This window comes from Anopheles gambiae, chromosome 3 (genome assembly GCF_943734735.2).
Source record: "Anopheles gambiae chromosome 3, idAnoGambNW_F1_1, whole genome shotgun sequence".
Taxonomy (NCBI): Eukaryota; Metazoa; Arthropoda; class Insecta; order Diptera; family Culicidae; genus Anopheles; species Anopheles gambiae.
Window position 1 is genome coordinate 46173373 of NC_064602.1, and position 17210 is coordinate 46190582.

The following is a 17210-nucleotide window of genomic DNA, read 5'->3' on the forward strand; positions in this document are numbered from 1 at the left end:
TAACGTTTGCTATTGAGTCTTCAACCAATTCAACCGTAACAACGAACATCAGAACATCGTTTCTTCTCAGATTTGCGCATTCACACTTGTTTGTTGATACAATTAAACTTATGCTTTAAGGGACGCTCATCCAATAACTGCCAGGCTTGTGCACCGGTGTCTGTGCTTCCGTCGAAAGGCGGCAAAGACACCCTCGAGGGTGTATGCTCTATTGACGGCGACCCACAGAGACTGCTGCCAACAAAGCAAAGCGTCTCCAGAAGAGGCGACTGTAGAAGATCCTTTTATCCTTACGGCGTACATCACCCCGATATAACAATTCACGCGAAGCTGCTGCTGAAGTGGCACCGGAGCGGATACCGAAGGATAAGCTATTTTGTTTGACTTTTTCCCTTCTTGAGCGAGTGAGTGAGTGCTTGTTGGCGCGCCGCTTGTATCCTTTCTTTCCTCTCCGATTTCCCACCGATCCGTATCGTTGTGTGGGCAGAAATTGTACCATTGATAAATGCCCCAGCAGTACCAGAATAGAGCAAAACGGTGGTAGACGCATTACACCTGCCACGCGATTCATAGCCAAAAGATAGGCGGGTGAGAGGCGACCACGCCACATTGTTTTCCCGTGACTTCGTTAGCATTGATGAAATGTTTACTTTTGGGCGGGTACTATTTGTAGAGCCTTTTTCTTACCTGTACCAGGAGGTTTTTCGCCTGTAGTGAGTTGAGTTGAGTATCTCTTGAGCATAAATTGTGAGATGAAGTATCAAGATGGATTGGATCGATTTGCTAGCGTAGCAAAACTGGATCTGAAGGACCGTTTTTACACTCCGGCCGATGCGAAAGGGGTAATAATAAATGATTAGTGTTTAAAAGACGATTAAGGTTGCTTCGGATAGCAACGTTGCCATAGTAGCTGCAGCAACTGCACCGACATCATTTTGGCTGTGACAGTGCAAATTGAATAATGCACAACAACGTCCTGACCTGATTTCGTCCTAAACAACAGGCCCTCGGTCTCGTTGACCGTAAGAAGTTGCACAAGTGATTGGTGCCAAAATCCCCTACTGTATACCGTACACTGGGACAGTTTGTTTAGAAGACGTGAGAAATTTTCTTTCTCCTCTAATCAACCAAGTGCCCGAGAGGGTGTGCGTGTTCGTCCCGGCAGTCAGCTTTGAGATAGCTTCCTACACAGGCATTGAAACGAGAAAGAAAGAGAGAGACATTTTGTATAGCTTATTTCGGGCAGGCCTTTTCTGGGCAGTAGCCATTATCAATAAATTGAAATTCATTAGACTTCAATGACGCCAATTAATTGGCTCGGATTATTTCTTCACCCAAAGGGGGTGAAGACCGTGTTTCTACTGGACACAATGACACGGCATACATTTGAAAGGATTGCTCAGAGGACCGGAGGGGCAAGAAGTACCGAGGGCGTAGGTGAATGTTTGTTTGTATCCTTCGGTGTTTGTCGTGTGCGAAGCGCTTCGAGTGAATGCCAAATAGGGCATTCAAAATCCCATCCAGCCATAACAATCTCCTTGCGTGTGGTACCGTAATCACTGACGTTCACAGTATCTCGTCTTGGGATCGTTATCGTCATCGGCATCATCGTCGTTGTCGTATGTTGCTGCACCGAGGTGCGATCAACATCGTAATCAGCATTAACCTATCACACGGCTACATGGCTCCCTAGCTTCTCTTATCGCTCCGTTCCCTTTCCCCACTGTGTGTGTGTGTGGGTGAATCTTGCAATTGATTTGAGTTTCAATGAGCCTCTTTCGGCACGTACCTGGCGCGTTTGCCTTCGCTAACTCGCTTTCTCGTTTCGCTTCCCCCCGAGGGTTCGCTTCCAAGCACAAGAAGCAACTTGGCCCACGAGTTTATGTTGATCTTGTTTCGCGTCGTGAAGAATTTAATCGAATCCAACGCTTAACGCAATTGCTAGCAGCTTCGTTCCAGTGCCCAGCCAAGTCACATTAGCCCCCCTTCCAGGGCGGTAGAATGTATTCGGTCATTTAGCATTCATCAGACTCCGTCTCGGCTCGACGTTTTTCGTGCTCGCAGCAAAGCAAACCAAACGGCACAACAGGAGGGGACAGGGATGGAATCCTACTAAAGTAAATAGAAAGTACAGCCACGGGAAGGAAAAAATTCAGTACAGTGTGTAATAGACAAAACAAAAAGAAATCCCACAGATAACTTCGGGCACACTCGCGCCTCCACCCGCGGGTTGTTACGATAGTAGCGCGATGGCACCGTGCGGCCGACCGGCCGACTGGTAAAACGTACGAAATCCTCAACCCAACAACCAAACCTTACCCACCACACTTTACATAACGACTTTCAGTATATTCTGCAGTACGATAAAAAGCTGATCTGTATGCATTCGCTGGTGCGGCCACCGGTCCGTTGCTGTCCATGTACCACCGGTCCGTAGTGCCGGGACGAATGTTTATTTTGCAAATTTAACGTGAAAAGTTAAAGCGTTAATCGCCGAAGGCCAGCAAAACGCTGCCTTCCACGCGAGAAGGGAGAAAGGTTGAGGTAGCCGGGGCAGCTCGCTTTTTCTTCTCGTGTCCTGCCGGTCTAAGAAAGGCGCCCCACCCGCACACAGGTGGCAGATGCTTGCAGAAAGCAAGTCTTGCACCTTCGGGGCATCGGTCGGCGGGACCGATGGTGGTGATAGTGAAGAACGAGGGAAGGTGCGCGACGCTTCGACAGACCGGAGACTGACCGGCTGACTGGAATGACCATTAGGGAGTGCCCAGTGCGCCCTGCAGACATCTCGTTTGTGGCCTGTGCAAGTTGTGCCCGGTACACGAGCAATGTTTTAAAATGTACTCTTGCTCGTGCATAACAACAAGGGCACGTTGAAAGGTTTTTTCCACCCTCTTCTATTTACTACACATTTATCGCTCCAAAAAACCTGGAGCTGGAGCTTCGTCCCGTTTCTCGACAGTAATCTCTCATGCTTTTTTCTCGAGAAACGGATGCCAAAGGAATGTCTTTGACTCGTCCTCGTTTCAGTGTTCTTGGAATATTCCACACCTTGCTCTCTGCCTTGTCAAACACTGGTCACCTGCCTCTCGGTAGGGAAATTCCTCCCATCCGATGGATACAGGTCGTTGCGTCTCGAACGAAGTGGATAATCTGTAGAGTTCATTAATTCAGATTTCTTCTGGCGAAAGATGTGACAAGAATCGATGTACCACGTACCTTAGGCAGGTGTGATAAGGTGATCCAAACACGAGCAGGCCCTGTTGCCCAGGTTGGGAACATGTCCGCATGCTGTGCAGCCTCTAGTTTGAGGGCGAATGTTTGGCTTGGTTTGAAAGGAGATTAATATGTTGCTCACCAATTGCACGTCGTAGGAGCTGTTATGATTTGATTACCTTGGAAGGAACAAAAGGTGTGTTTTGAAGTATGAGTCTATAGATAGACTTTAGACCGATGCTTTGTAAGCTCCATGTTATTGTAAGCCTAGACACTAATACCGTTTTGTTGATTTTCTTATTAAGTTACATGCACATTTTTCCTCAATTTTGCCGATAATTCAGGTCGTTTCTCATGCACTGATTTGCTTGCTTTACTGTACAAGCAGGTACTCCATATTTTATATTTTTTCTACACGAATTCAAATATTTACATGCGCACATTTCACAGGATCTTTTTTATTATCCTTGGATGCAATGGACTATAAGCTATAAAATCCTAAAAAAATGAGGGTTAAAGATTGATTTGTGTCCTTTTTTGCACAAGTCAATGCTAGGCAAAGGACCATTAACTTTACCATTTAATAGACGTTTTCAAATCGAATGTTTATCTCCAGAGGGACTCTTTTGTAATTCCTTTTCTCTGTCAAATCATCAACCCATCGATGATCGACGTAGTCACGTAAGATTTTGACAGTAACGTGAAGGGTGTGATGATAGCGAAACGACAACAAATTTCTTGGAGCCACTGGAATTAGAAAAGGGAAAAGTCAACATTCTTAAGAGATCGACTATTTTCGCCACCACAAAAAAAAGAAAGGATGGTGCAATATAAAGCACTCGCAACGCGCACCGTGCGCGGCAACACCACATTGTGACATCGTGTGTATGCGCCATTAACCAGCCCATGGAATGTGGTTCTCCGGCGGGCCCTCCCGCCGGTTTGCCGATTTCCATCGTTCTATTAACCATTATTAGGTGTGAAGTGAAAAGATTGGAAAATTAAATTGAAATTCGTGAAATTTTCTGCATAATTTAATCGAACGAATAGCCTTTCTTCGCAAGCACTGTCACGCCATCCGATTCCAACGGGCTTCTACGTGTTGCTCTTAAAGCCCTTCTCCCCGGTGGTGACGGTTGGTTGCTGACGGTTCGCCTCCGCCTTCGCTCGTTGCCAACGCAATCCTTTTCCGGTCCCCGAGTTAAGTTTACGCATCGCCGGAAAGTCAACCGTTCGTTTGTTTACCGGCGCTGAGAGGCGCACTCGGTGGGCTCAGTTTATTATTCCTTTCATTCCTTCCAACCGGTTCTGTGGCCGGTGTCCCTACTGTGAAAGATTGGTGAAAAATGATATTGCACGAAGTTTGGTGCTGGGCTTTGTGGCGGAATTTTACCGCGTACCGGTGCTCCAAATTTAAGTCTTTAAACACACAAATAAATAGGACACAGTGAGGATGTGTTGGAAAGATCTGCAGAAATTCTCGGGCGGAGTGCGTCCCATGGTTTGGTAAGGTTACAAGTGACTGTGTGTTGTTGTTGTTTTATTCATACAATGGAGTGAAAGTGTGTATGTATGTCTCAGGCGTTGAATTGTTTAATCGTCAAGTTCATCTGAATCTTTTAAATAATTCGGTTGTAGCATTCTTGCTTAAAGAAGTGTCTGCACCTTTTTTGCCTTTTAAACGAAATGACAATGTTACATTGGAATTCTTTTGGAAAAAGTCCGTTATGAATGACATAACATAATGAGCCCATATCAGTGTCTTAGCTAAAATGTATATTGCAAAACAGTTTTCAATTATTCAGATTAATTTTAAGAGTAATAAAACGAGTACCAATTAATTTTTTTATACTATCAAAACAAAATCTACTAATCGCTAGTGATCATCTCCATACACAACAGGTTTATTCATAAACAAAGGAAATAGAAATGAATGAAATGAATTTTTCTTGATAAAAATTACATACCGATATTTTGGTCATTTTGTACAAGTTTTGGCAATTTTTAGTTGCGCATTTTATATGTTTCAAAGTAAAAAAAGAAAACTAATTAGCATTAAATGTTTACCAAAAACGGATGTTTTGTAGTTGCTAGGCAAATATATGTAATTATCTATAACTGTAAAAAAATCCCGAAACCCCTAATTTGTCTCACTCTTTTCATAGTCTTCAATGATTGTTTATTTCAAGACTTCTATGAAATAGAAGATATAAGATAATCTGCGTAGAGAATCTTTTAAAGTTGATTTTTGTCTTACATATAATTCTCAAAATATTTAGAGTTCTTGGTATATCTTAGTTAGATGTTTTTCTATTGTTGCCTTGCGGAATGTTTCCCCGTTAGGTTTTACCTGTGAGATTTTGTAAATAAATTCTTCCAGATTTTTATTACTGGTCTTAAATAATCAATCCTTACAGACTTTTGAATGACTCAAACATTAGAACATCAGAACCTAATTTATTTTTTACATTACTGTGTAAAACTCATCCGAAGATAACCACCATTTGTATCAATATATTTTTCATGCAAAATGATCAAACGCCCGTTACTTAAATCATTATCGCCAGCGGTCACGATGATCACTCATCAGTTAACCGGCAACCATGTAAACTGTCAGTATATTACGTATTGCGATCGAAGGTCGACACGGTATCCACCCACCATCCAGACGGCACCATCTGGGATCGTTTAACACCACCGAAAATTAATAGCTACAAGCCAACATTAAAAACTGCCACCAGCGTGTCGCAGCCGTGAAATGGAAACATTTGCCGCCCATCCACTCACTCCGCTTCCCGGACCACTAATTGTGACTCGGAACAGCGATTGAGATGCGAGCGATGCCGTTTTGGTTGTGGTTTTATTAGATGGTTTCACTTCGAACGCGTAGAAAATGCAACGGACGGAATAAATAATGATCGTTTCAAAAATAGCGTCCACTGGGTGAGAAGTACAGTTCAGCCAACCCGAAACAGTTGGCGTGCAGATACTGGAGATATCATTTTGCCGAACCGGTCCTGCCACCCGCACGTCCTATCGTATTGCATTATCTCCCGAAAAACGCGGACAACGGAGAGATGACCCAAGCAAAAATTCTTACGACTCGTGGTCAGAATTCAGATTTTTCACAATTTCGATTCGTGCGATGTGCGAAAGGCGTACCAAAACGGCGCCTCATTTCCTGTGCACTGTGTCTTCTGTGGTGTGCTATTCCGATTTCGGCAGCATTCCACCAAGATTGTGTGATGGTTGGGTCGATACCCTGCACACAGCCTTCCCCGGGCAGCACACACATACACGTGCACAGAAGTTATACAAATAAATGTCAATAGTTTTCCAATTTTCAGGAGTGGGAAAAGTCGAAAACCTGTCCTGTCCGGGTGGTGGAATCGTAACGGGCCGTGTCGTGTCGTGCTACTTTTGTTTCGTAAGTGCAGCTTGCATTTTAATTTTTCCTTCCAAATGCATCCGGAGGTTGGCCGTCGTTCTTGATCGAAGTTTTGTCCGTGGTTCGATATGGCAAACAGCGGGTTTGTCCTTTCCCTTGCACCGACAGAAGGCGATTATATTTTGCTTTTGATTGCTACAAAAGTCGAACGGGAGTGACACAAAAAAAAAGAAAGTAGATTTCCGATTACGGACATTTTTGGTTCCAACGGAGGGGTTTTAGTACCTTCAAGATGTTGGATCGTGTTGGGTAAAAAAGGAAGCACTAGAATTCATCAATCGCCAGTTATTGGATAAATTTTTAATGCCATTCCATTCACGACGCTACGAAACGAGCACGATTTGGCTCCACTTCCTGCTTCTGTCGATGGCTGCATTTGTCGTCGGTTATGTTATTAAAACAGTGATTACATATTGGGCGCCCCAAATGGTTATAGTGCTATGATTAGATCTTTTAGTATTTTTTATTAAATTTAGCTTCGTTTAAGGTAACAAATAACATGTTTATTGCACGAAGCACTTAAATATGAAACGGGTTGTTTAATTTCTTCGCTGAAGGAATAGATTTTCAAACATCCATGTTAGCTATTAGTGAATGCATGCAGTATATCCATAGGGAACCATGTTTATCTATATGTGGGTGGATTTCATTTTAAATTATTCCTATCACGTATCTGCTGAATAGCTGTTTAGTTGTTAGTTGTTTTCCCTTGTTGCTATTCATTCTAAAGTCTTGTTTTATCAATCAATCGAACGGCAATACTCAAATTTTGAGCTCTTCAGCTGTTTCACTGAATAGTTCCCAGTTCCTCTTTCTCTCTCGACATTCTTTTAGTGTTCAATGTTTTCAACACAGCCACATTTTTCACAGTTAGGACTGTTAGCTAAATTATATTTACATTTTAATTCCTGAGTGTAAACTCATTCATTGGCCCACAAGTACATACAGCTTTTTTGTCCTGAGTTGTTTACCATTTATATTGAGCCATACGTTATCCCATTTTATCTAAGGATATTTTTGCATTATAAGTGGTGTGCTATAGGAAGCGACTATTGATTTATGAATTGCTGTTGGTTTTTGTATTATTGCAGTTGATAGATAAGCCATTTCTATTCTTATTGTTTTCATGCACGGATATTATGGTGGAATGTCTGAGATATCGGCTGGATTGTGATTGACTGCGATAAAAACCTTAGTAAAGATACTCGCATATCCTACGTTCCACAGTATTTTCAATTGTGGTTGCGGACTATGATTGGGTTTGATGTTACATGGTGAATAATAAAGAACTAAATTGAGCTGCAGCTTTGAAACCAAATCAGCAATGACATACATTCAATACTTGAAAAACGAAAAACAGTTTCAACTGACATGAGTTGGTGAAAATTATGAAATAATGTATCAAACACAATGGTTCTAATGAACATTATTCAGTTATTCAGGCAGACAGCTCCAAGTTTTTGATATCATGCACTAAATGTTATTGATCACAAAAAGCTTTTATTACATGTGTTTAATTTAGAATAATCAGGTGCATCAAATAAGTGAGTGGTTGTAATTATCTGTTATTTTTTAAGTTTATTTTTATAGACATTTTTGGCTATTCGTCTAATGACCAATGAGAATCTTTCAAACTAATAATTTAATCTAATTTGAAAATCTATCATTCATCTTTGCAAACCATTTGTGGCAACGGATAGCATTAAGTTTACTGTGACTACCTCGGACCGGCTTGTCTCAGTAAACTTAACGCTTTTCGTTTATTTTATATATGCTTTATAAAGGCTAGTAACACGGAGAAGATATGACAGTCTTGGGAAAGCATATCCGCTAGTTCTTCATGAAAAACAAAACTTGAAATGATGCAGTAAGCTGAACAATACTATTTTTTAAAAATATCTTAGTGAAGTAAGTTTGGTTATGGATACGGTCGTCATGCAGTATCTTTGAACTTGCGCTGGCTATGGTAACTTTCAAACATCGTTAAGGATGATAATCGTTATGGCGAAATAGGCAGAACTGAGTTGGATCATAAAAACCCTTAAGAGGTTTTCCCTTACCTTTACTGGAAACGTTAGAGTTTAGAGGTCTTTCCTTGGATAGGAGAACAAAATTATAATCTTTTATCGGGAAGTCAATAGATTTATCAAGGGTATAGTCCTATCCTGACAGTCTAAACAAATCTGACATGCCATAGTGGGGGTTTTTAATATTTATACTCAAAAGATGTTTTTGTCCTAATTATATGTTATTGTTATTAGCTTGTTATAAGCTGTTAATTTATAAACTGAATTGATGTGAAGTGTTTGTTGACATGTACCTAAACTGCGCATTTAATATTTTGCGAATGAAAGTTTCAACTGTTGTTGCGATCTGTTTTCGGATGTTTTCGTCGATCTTTATCTAAGTTGCGTTTTTAAGGTAATAAGTTGCTATGGGTTCTTGGTTTGCTGCAGGAACGCCTGATTTGCTTATTAAACGTGTTTCGGGTGTTTTCAATGAGTGTGTCACAATTGTTTTTGTATGAACGGTGCGGCTCGAACACTTTCAGGTGTGTTACTATGGTATGATCTGATTTGCTGAGTGTGTTATAATGAATGTGTTGCATTGGTGTGATTTGGATGTCCGAAGTGTGTTACACTGTGTCTATAGTTGACTGTGTGTATTATAATAAATTCTGTCTAGCAGATATGCTACATTAGGTCAGCTGTTTTGAGATGAATGAATATTTGCATGAAGTTTTTCAAACAATAGTGTGCCTTTGAGTTTGCCTAGAAGAATGATAACGTTCAGATCAGATAATGTTTCTCATTTTTCTTACATTGTTGGCTAACATAAGTTTACATGCTTATTTTGCTGGTGCTGATGATATAGAGTATAACAATGATTTATAAAATTAGATCAAATTGATTTTAAAAACATGATTCATAAAGTCAGCAAAGATACTTTGCTAGTCCGTTTCATTCGAAATGTTTACACTATTCAACATTCAGATGCACAAACAGCAAATCAACAAAGTTAGGCAGCCAATCAGCGTCATATCAAATGGAACAAACAGGATCACCTACTGCAGCAACAACAGCAGCAGCAGCAGCAAGCAGTTGTATTGGTAATTGGTTAGGGGCAAAACGTCATCTTACTGTGCGGCCCTCCCGCACCGCAGGAAGTGAAGCCCTGCAAGGCGTTCAAAAAGCGCGATTTTGGCACAACGTCCCTCCGATACATAATACATTAGGGTAACAATGGCGTAATTTCGTTTTGCCAAAAACCATCTGCTTTATTTTGACTTTTTTCATTGCTCTCCTCGTGCCGTTGTCGTTGTTATCGTTGTGCTGCTGTTGTTGTAGTCGTCGCCGTTTCATGTGTACAAATTCAGCTCACAGTTGGTAGCAACCCCGTACAGTTTTGCTTGCGGCATATTTCATCTTTTCCGGCCGAGAATAGGGGTTCCCTGGGGCAGGACACTCATGTACGTATAGGTGCGAATGTTAAATACGAGGGTGCAAATGTAGGCAAGATGAAAGTGCAGATTTCGAACGAGGTCTCGCTTTGTTTTGTTTGTCCACTAATAATGTATGTGGGTGTAAAGTGGATTGGCCGCATTATGCCATTTGTACGGTGCGGTGTAAACATGTAAAAAGGAAGGGCGTAGGGTGTGTGGGAATAAAATACATAAAATACATAAGAAAAAACATGTATTAGGTGCTTTGTAATAATCTAAATTTGTTTGTTTGGAAAATGTAATCAAATTTGCTACCTATTTTACTAATTATAATAATAAAATAATAATAATAAAAATAATATAATAATAATACGCGTGACAAATGTTTCAATATGTATAATTCTTAAGAAAAGTTTGAAGCAGTTCAAATCTTAGTACTTATAGTTAACTAAAGAGAGATTCATTTATGGATTAAAATCGTTATCGTCCTTAAACTGTTTTCTAGTATGGTTAACTCTAACTCTTTATCTCTAACTCGAGTTCAACATTGCCATTCGAGAGAAAATAATAATCTAAAGCCGTAAGTTGTTTTGTTACAATATATAAGAAACATTTAATATTTAATATTGTACATGAAATATTTTCATTTGTACGAGTCTTTCTATCTAACCGTGATAAAATCGTTACGAACAACTTCAAAGACGTATTTCACATTCTTGTACGACGGGTTCTGATTTATCTGGCATCGTCACGGCTCTAAAAGCACAAGGAATTATCACTCCTTACGCTCCCCAGAATTTATCAAAAACAATACGATGCAATTTAGATAATGATCAACACGCGAGCTCACCATACACCACACGACGAAAACAACTATTCCTACCTCACACTCTCCAACCAGTGCAAGACGAAACCCCGCGGCTGTGATCGAATTTAAATTTAGCTAATTTACAAATCTTCCCTCCTATACCAGCGCGGTGCGGTCGGTTAGTGGCATCACATAACCACGATCCCATGTTTAGGTGATCAGCGCTCACGTCGTGTCGCCGTCACCGTCGCCTTAGACAATGTCTCGTGGCAGCAACGAACACGCCTGTGTGTACGATCCCGACAGATAGATGACAAACCACCGCTAAAAGGTTCAACCAACTGGTCGGGGACGGATCGCATCACTTCACGATCCAGATGCATGCGGCGTGCCATCCAACATTGCAACGATTCCGAGGGTGACAAAGCGGATGATGCCTAACGATGAGGCCGTAAGTGAAGCAGCCCTCAGGGTTAGTTCCGTATGAGCGGGACCGTGACCGGAGCCTTGGTGGGTATACCGGAGTTCATTAAAATCATAATGTTTGAACGCATAAAGTTGGCATCGTATTCCCTGTATCGTCGCGTTTTTACGTTTGCGGCTTTTCAGTTGGGCTTGCATCGGGGTAAGAGATTCCATACTTGAGTTTTCGGTGGTTCCGCACACAAACACCACACATACGGCAGAGAATGTTGTTCGAGTAGAACCCTCGAGCGGACGGGAAAATGAGAAATAAAACACGATACTCGTTTGGCTAAACGGTGGTAAAAATAGCGCACTGTTATTTATGCATTAAAAAGCCAACATGGGATGACATTAGCTAAGCGTGGAGAATGAAGGGAGCTACACATTGGAACGAAACTCCTCGATGGATGCCCTCGAATGTTGCCAGACATCATGGCAACGGCAGCGACTGGCCCGGTTTGTGGTTGGATTTTTCATACTGCATTGCACTTTTCACCACGCTCTTGGGAAGAGCTACAGCATGGGCCGAGTGTATGCGTGTCACTTAGTGCCCAACTTACTAACACGTTTTACACTTATTTAGTTGCGCTTCTGTTTGACCGGTTCAATGCGTATTTTATCACTCTGAAGGTGTTACATCGTAGGGTTTATGCGGAAATTGGGTTGTTGATGTAAAGGTTGCGTTATTGATGATATTTATTCCTTACTGACTGTCAGTAGGTCGCGTTGTGCACGTGAGCAGGCTTTGCTGAAAATTATGTGGATTTAGGTGAATTTCATCTTGCATTTTTATTGGTCGATTTCACCTCTTCCCCCCTCCTCCAAGCCCTCACTGAAGGCAGTCAAAAGCAATCGATAAAATATGCCACACGACTTGATACTGACGATGAATTTGAATCTCAAGCTTCAAGGCTTCTCCGCGTTGGGTCTGCTCTTCGTAGTAAAGTGAGATCTTTCTTATGCTGCAAACCAACATACCATAAACACATAGAAAAACACACGCAAACAATGCGGCCACGTGCCGGTTCTAAAGAAATCCGCTAGAGCTATGGGAAAGGATTACGTTTACAAAACTCTCCAGATGTTTCCAAACCCCAAGCGATTCTGGTGACTTTCGGAAAAGGTTGAAAAATGACTGCAGTGATAACATGGTGAGCTCGGACTGTAGCCGGCGCTATACTTCCTGCTTGAGTTTAGCACAGCTTGAATGTTTTTTTTTTGGTTGCTTCGGGCCAACTGTATGCATATGTGTGGAAATAAAGCAGACAGATACCGGCCCAAATGGTACATAGGTGTGAATATGCGTGGGAAGGATGTAGACAAGATTTGCTGTGATAAGTTGTTCTTTCGTGCTCTGGTTAAGACGCGTCAGTCACGGGAATTTTTCGTTACAGATTGTAAAACTTTTTCTTTGAGGTCACCACTGAGGGGAAAAATACGAAAGAAAATGTGCAACACTCCAAGGCGGCATGTTTACAAAAAAAACTTTTCAAATTTATGCAGTGTTACAGATTTGTTTGAGAAATTTATTTTTCTAATCATGGTACATGTATTTTGTCTGGTTATCTGAAGAATATAAACTTTTCTGAGTAATTTTAGTATTTTCTTTTACAAGTTTTTATTGCTTTTTTAGACAATGTCCTTATGCCTATTTGTCTAATATTGATAAAATTTTATAGATGTCGTTTGTTTTCTTTTTTTTGATTATTATTGGTTTTAATTTATATTCTTCATTAGCTTCTTTTCCTTTTTTGTCATAACTACCTATTTATATTTGGTTTTTAAGTTAAATATTAATCTATTCCTCTTAGGTACTTTTTTACTTGATTCCCTTTAAAATTATGATATAATTAAATAATCCCAATTGTTCTTTCGTTTAAACAAATCATTGATTAGAATTTCATCATATTCGCGCTTATGTTTTGTTACACTTACAGATATAATGCAGACTTTATTTTGAGGGGTTGTTTTCTGTTGTCGTTATAGTTGTCGTTACATACGCTATAATGTCTTTCAACACATAAGTTGTTGATTGTATTTGTTGTTGCGCATTAAAGAGGCATTTTATTGAAGATCACTTGTATTGCACCTTTAAATGATTGATGGTAGCTATATGAACACTCAGTTCTAGGAAATGCAAAAGCATCAACAGAGAGCAAAGCCATAGGAAGTGTGTTTCTGCAGTGAAATAGTTTCCTCAGGTCAAATGAGGCCCCGTCGACGGACGGATGATTGAAACTTCTCCGGTTACCACAACGCCTTACGCCTTCAGTATTTCAATTTTCTTGCTCTCAATAGAGAACTTGACTTTGCCCTAGTTTGATTGCTCTTATCTGCCTCGTTGTAATGGTAATGCTTCATGCAAATCAAAAGTCTGATGAATAAACTACCAGCTCCAGCCGGGCACGTATGGCGATTAGTAGCAAGACGTACGCTTCTTTGCTGAAGTACGGCACCAGGAGGCATACTTCCAGTAAAAACTGGCATAGGTCGAATAGAGAGGTAAACAATTGTAGTGAGTGTGGTATCGGTAGCTCGTTTTACCAGCACTATGGGAGATTTTTTTGCCTCTTCCTTTGTATAAATGCTGATCGATTACAGACAAATGAACACTAGCGAACTATTGTTCGGTACTACCATTCGAATGCCATAGAAATATATTGCATACTACTCACAGAAAAATGGCAAAAAAAGTACAAAAAATATTCACGTTTGCATGTTTGTATAACATTTCATTCCCTTCTCGAGAATCACAAACATAATTGCCCCCAGTAAATTGCATGTTCAATGTGAAAAATAGCTGATTACGCGAAACCTTCAAAAAGGGGTTAGCTAAATGTTCCAGAACATTGTGTATGCGCTTGTCATATTTCTCATATTTTTGGCAACCTGCTCATTTTCCACGACATTTCCTTTCGTTCAATCTAGACCATTCATTGGCAAGACGGAAGAGCATCGGTCCGGCGATATTGACATTTAAAAAGTTATTTTCATGCGCTTATTAATAAAATCCAGACGCCCTGTGCTATATTCCGCAACCCGCTGTGCTGATCACAGCCACTAAATGCACACGTTAACTTTGACATTCTTGCGCCAACTGTCAAGCATTCGTCATATATTAATTTACACCCCAGCATGACGACGACATTCGCCGGTTGATAGCAAATTAAATGAGAAATGAAGAAATGAATGCTGTTCCATTCGTATTGCACCCATCAGGCACAAACAGGTTTCATTCGATGTTTAATAGAGCTACGAAGAAAAAAAAAGTTGTCAAAAGCACTTTAAATTATTATGTGTTGTTTTTTTCCTTCACTGTCCCGAAATGACGCATTTGCCCGAACGTGAAAGGGCGAATAAAAACGAACCTCAGTAGAGGAGAGAGAAAAACATGCTCGTGGCGACGTGCATGGTTGCTTACGAAATTCGATGCAATCAGATCCAATCTACCGGTCATAAATCTGAAAAGCAAGGGTTGTGCGCTATATTCGTGAGCATATTAATGTCTGGCAGTAGCTATGACGGGAGAAAGGACGGTCAGGGTCAAATGTGCGGAAACATTCCGGAGGAGAAGCGGATATTGGAGTCGATCCGATGACAAACATAATGTAGCAACAAGTTCTCCACATCCCGTTCAACTGGGGCCGGTACCGTGTTGCCTATCGTTATGGCCGCACCTACGCACACACACACACACACACACACGTGTCATGTGGATACAAATATCAGGATATCATTTAACAATTTTCATAATTTCCATAAATTACCCCTTGCGTCTCAAACGGTGCCTACTGCTCCACTTGCGAAAGGGTTTTTCGTCGGCAACGATTAGCACACCGTTTTCGGTTAAAGGTTGCCGTGTGAAGTGTTTCCCACTTCAACAACGAAGTGGCGAAGCACGCAAAGTGTGGAGCGTGGAAAAACAAGCAAAACAACACAATAAGCGTGCTCCCCTCTACCGAAAAAAAACACGGAGGCTCCCGTTTGTTCGAGGTTAAAAAGGGGAAAACTCTTTTATGCTCCATCCCCACCATCGCATTGGCTACAAACTGTATCTTTCTCGTTCCCGTTGGTGTACCGCCCCGGTTGGGTTCAAAGGAAGTGGGCGACAGCGTGAGCCTCGGGGTTGAAAGGGGTTTTCGTCTAAATGGTCGGAAAATGCCGCTGGAAGCGGAAAACCCGAAACGCCCGATCAGAGGAGGTGGATCAGAATGTTTACACATTCATGAGTACGTCTCGTCTGTGACTGTGCGTACGAAGCGTGGACGGGATTCTGACGCGCCGCGTCCGTTGTGAGTGTTTCGGTGCTTCGGTATGCGATCTACCCACACGCTTTTGGCCCGTCAGCGTCAGTTCCGGCAGGGGAAGAAGGCATAATAAATAATAGAAACATCGCCATCAGCGTCGAACAAATACGACAACGCGGCTCGATTCATTTCGATTGGAACGATCCATGGGTGGAAAAGGAATTTTCCTTCTTGTTTTGTTTCTGTGCGTAAGCATGTGTGTGTGTGTTGGGGTGGGGGGTAGGATTGCGTTTAATTCAATCGTCTTGTCGTATTGATGCCGGGGAACAGGCGTTGGTAAACAAGAGATGTTGGCCATTCGGAAAGGTACGGAAGAATGCTGCGTTGATGTAAGCGTGTAGCCCAATGTTTGTTCTATCAATTATACGTATTCATTCTTAAAGGGTATTATGCGCCGTGTTGAAAGAATTTGACGGCCTAATTTGAAGGCGAAAGAAAATGAAAATTTAACCTATTATGGAGGTTATCACATAGCACTACATTTGGTCCATTATAATTGACTTTAAATGCTACAAATCTTAATGATTATTGGTTCTGGTTATACGAATAATTAGAAGTATTGAAATCGCGTCTACAACAAAAAATCGAATTTTTTGCTATATTCTCTATACCGCTCGAGTTGAAAACGGGACAGACGATCTCAGAAATGTATTTGTCAACATGAACTTTTTAAATTCGAACGATGAAAATATCACACGACAACACATATAATCACATATAAAAGATCAGACTGACATAACATATTTTTATGAAATAATAATACATTAATTGCTTTTTTTGGCAATACAGCCTTTATGGACCGTTCCTCCTGAATGAAAAGCAGTTGAATTTGTTTCATCAATAAGCTTAACATCTTAATATTCTCCGAAGCACAACCAGAACTAATCCTTTCTATTAACCCGAGCGTGATTGGCTACATATGGCACACAAGAAAAGCCACATTCTGTAGAAGAAAGAGGAAAATTCCTCCGCTTAGTCGAATTTAAAACAAAGAAAAACGTAAATAAAAATGCCAGTTGTAAACTATCATCACCATTCACCGGTGAAAAGCAAACCCGGTGGGATGCCTTTTGCCGCACCGTAAACAAGTGTGTGCGCGAAGTAAACATTTTAGGGTGCGCGAGAAGGATTGTTTTCTTCTGACGACGAAAGGGCACGTGATCGATTGCATATTGTGGCAGATGCAAGTATCGAAGCTTGTGCCGGGTGCGATGAAGACGGTAGACACAAATGAGGAAAACTGCGTATCCATCGGTGTGTCTTAAGCTGGAGGGATGGAAAAAAGACACCGCGTCCCCGTGCGCTCGGTATCGGCTGGCCCACTGTGAGCGGATGTTTTCATTTCGGCTAATGATATCATCAGTCGTTTAGAGCGTGGTTTCATTGTTTATTGTTACAATCGACAGTCTAATGCTGTGACCATTTGCGTCAGGGGTTGGATAGATCCGTAGCGTAGCGCATCGGTTGGAAACGGGCGCGTACAATCTCATCGGCGTCTGTGTGATATGCTTACAAAAATAAATCATT

The 17210-nt window shown here is 41.2% G+C and overlaps 1 protein-coding gene across 2 annotated transcripts in view; it reads left to right on the forward strand.

Annotated features, from left to right (window-relative positions):
- Positions 1-17210, forward strand: part of LOC4578098 (lachesin) — a 42946-nt gene that overhangs the window by 1029 nt on the left and 24707 nt on the right. The gene's annotated exons all lie outside the window — the stretch shown is intronic.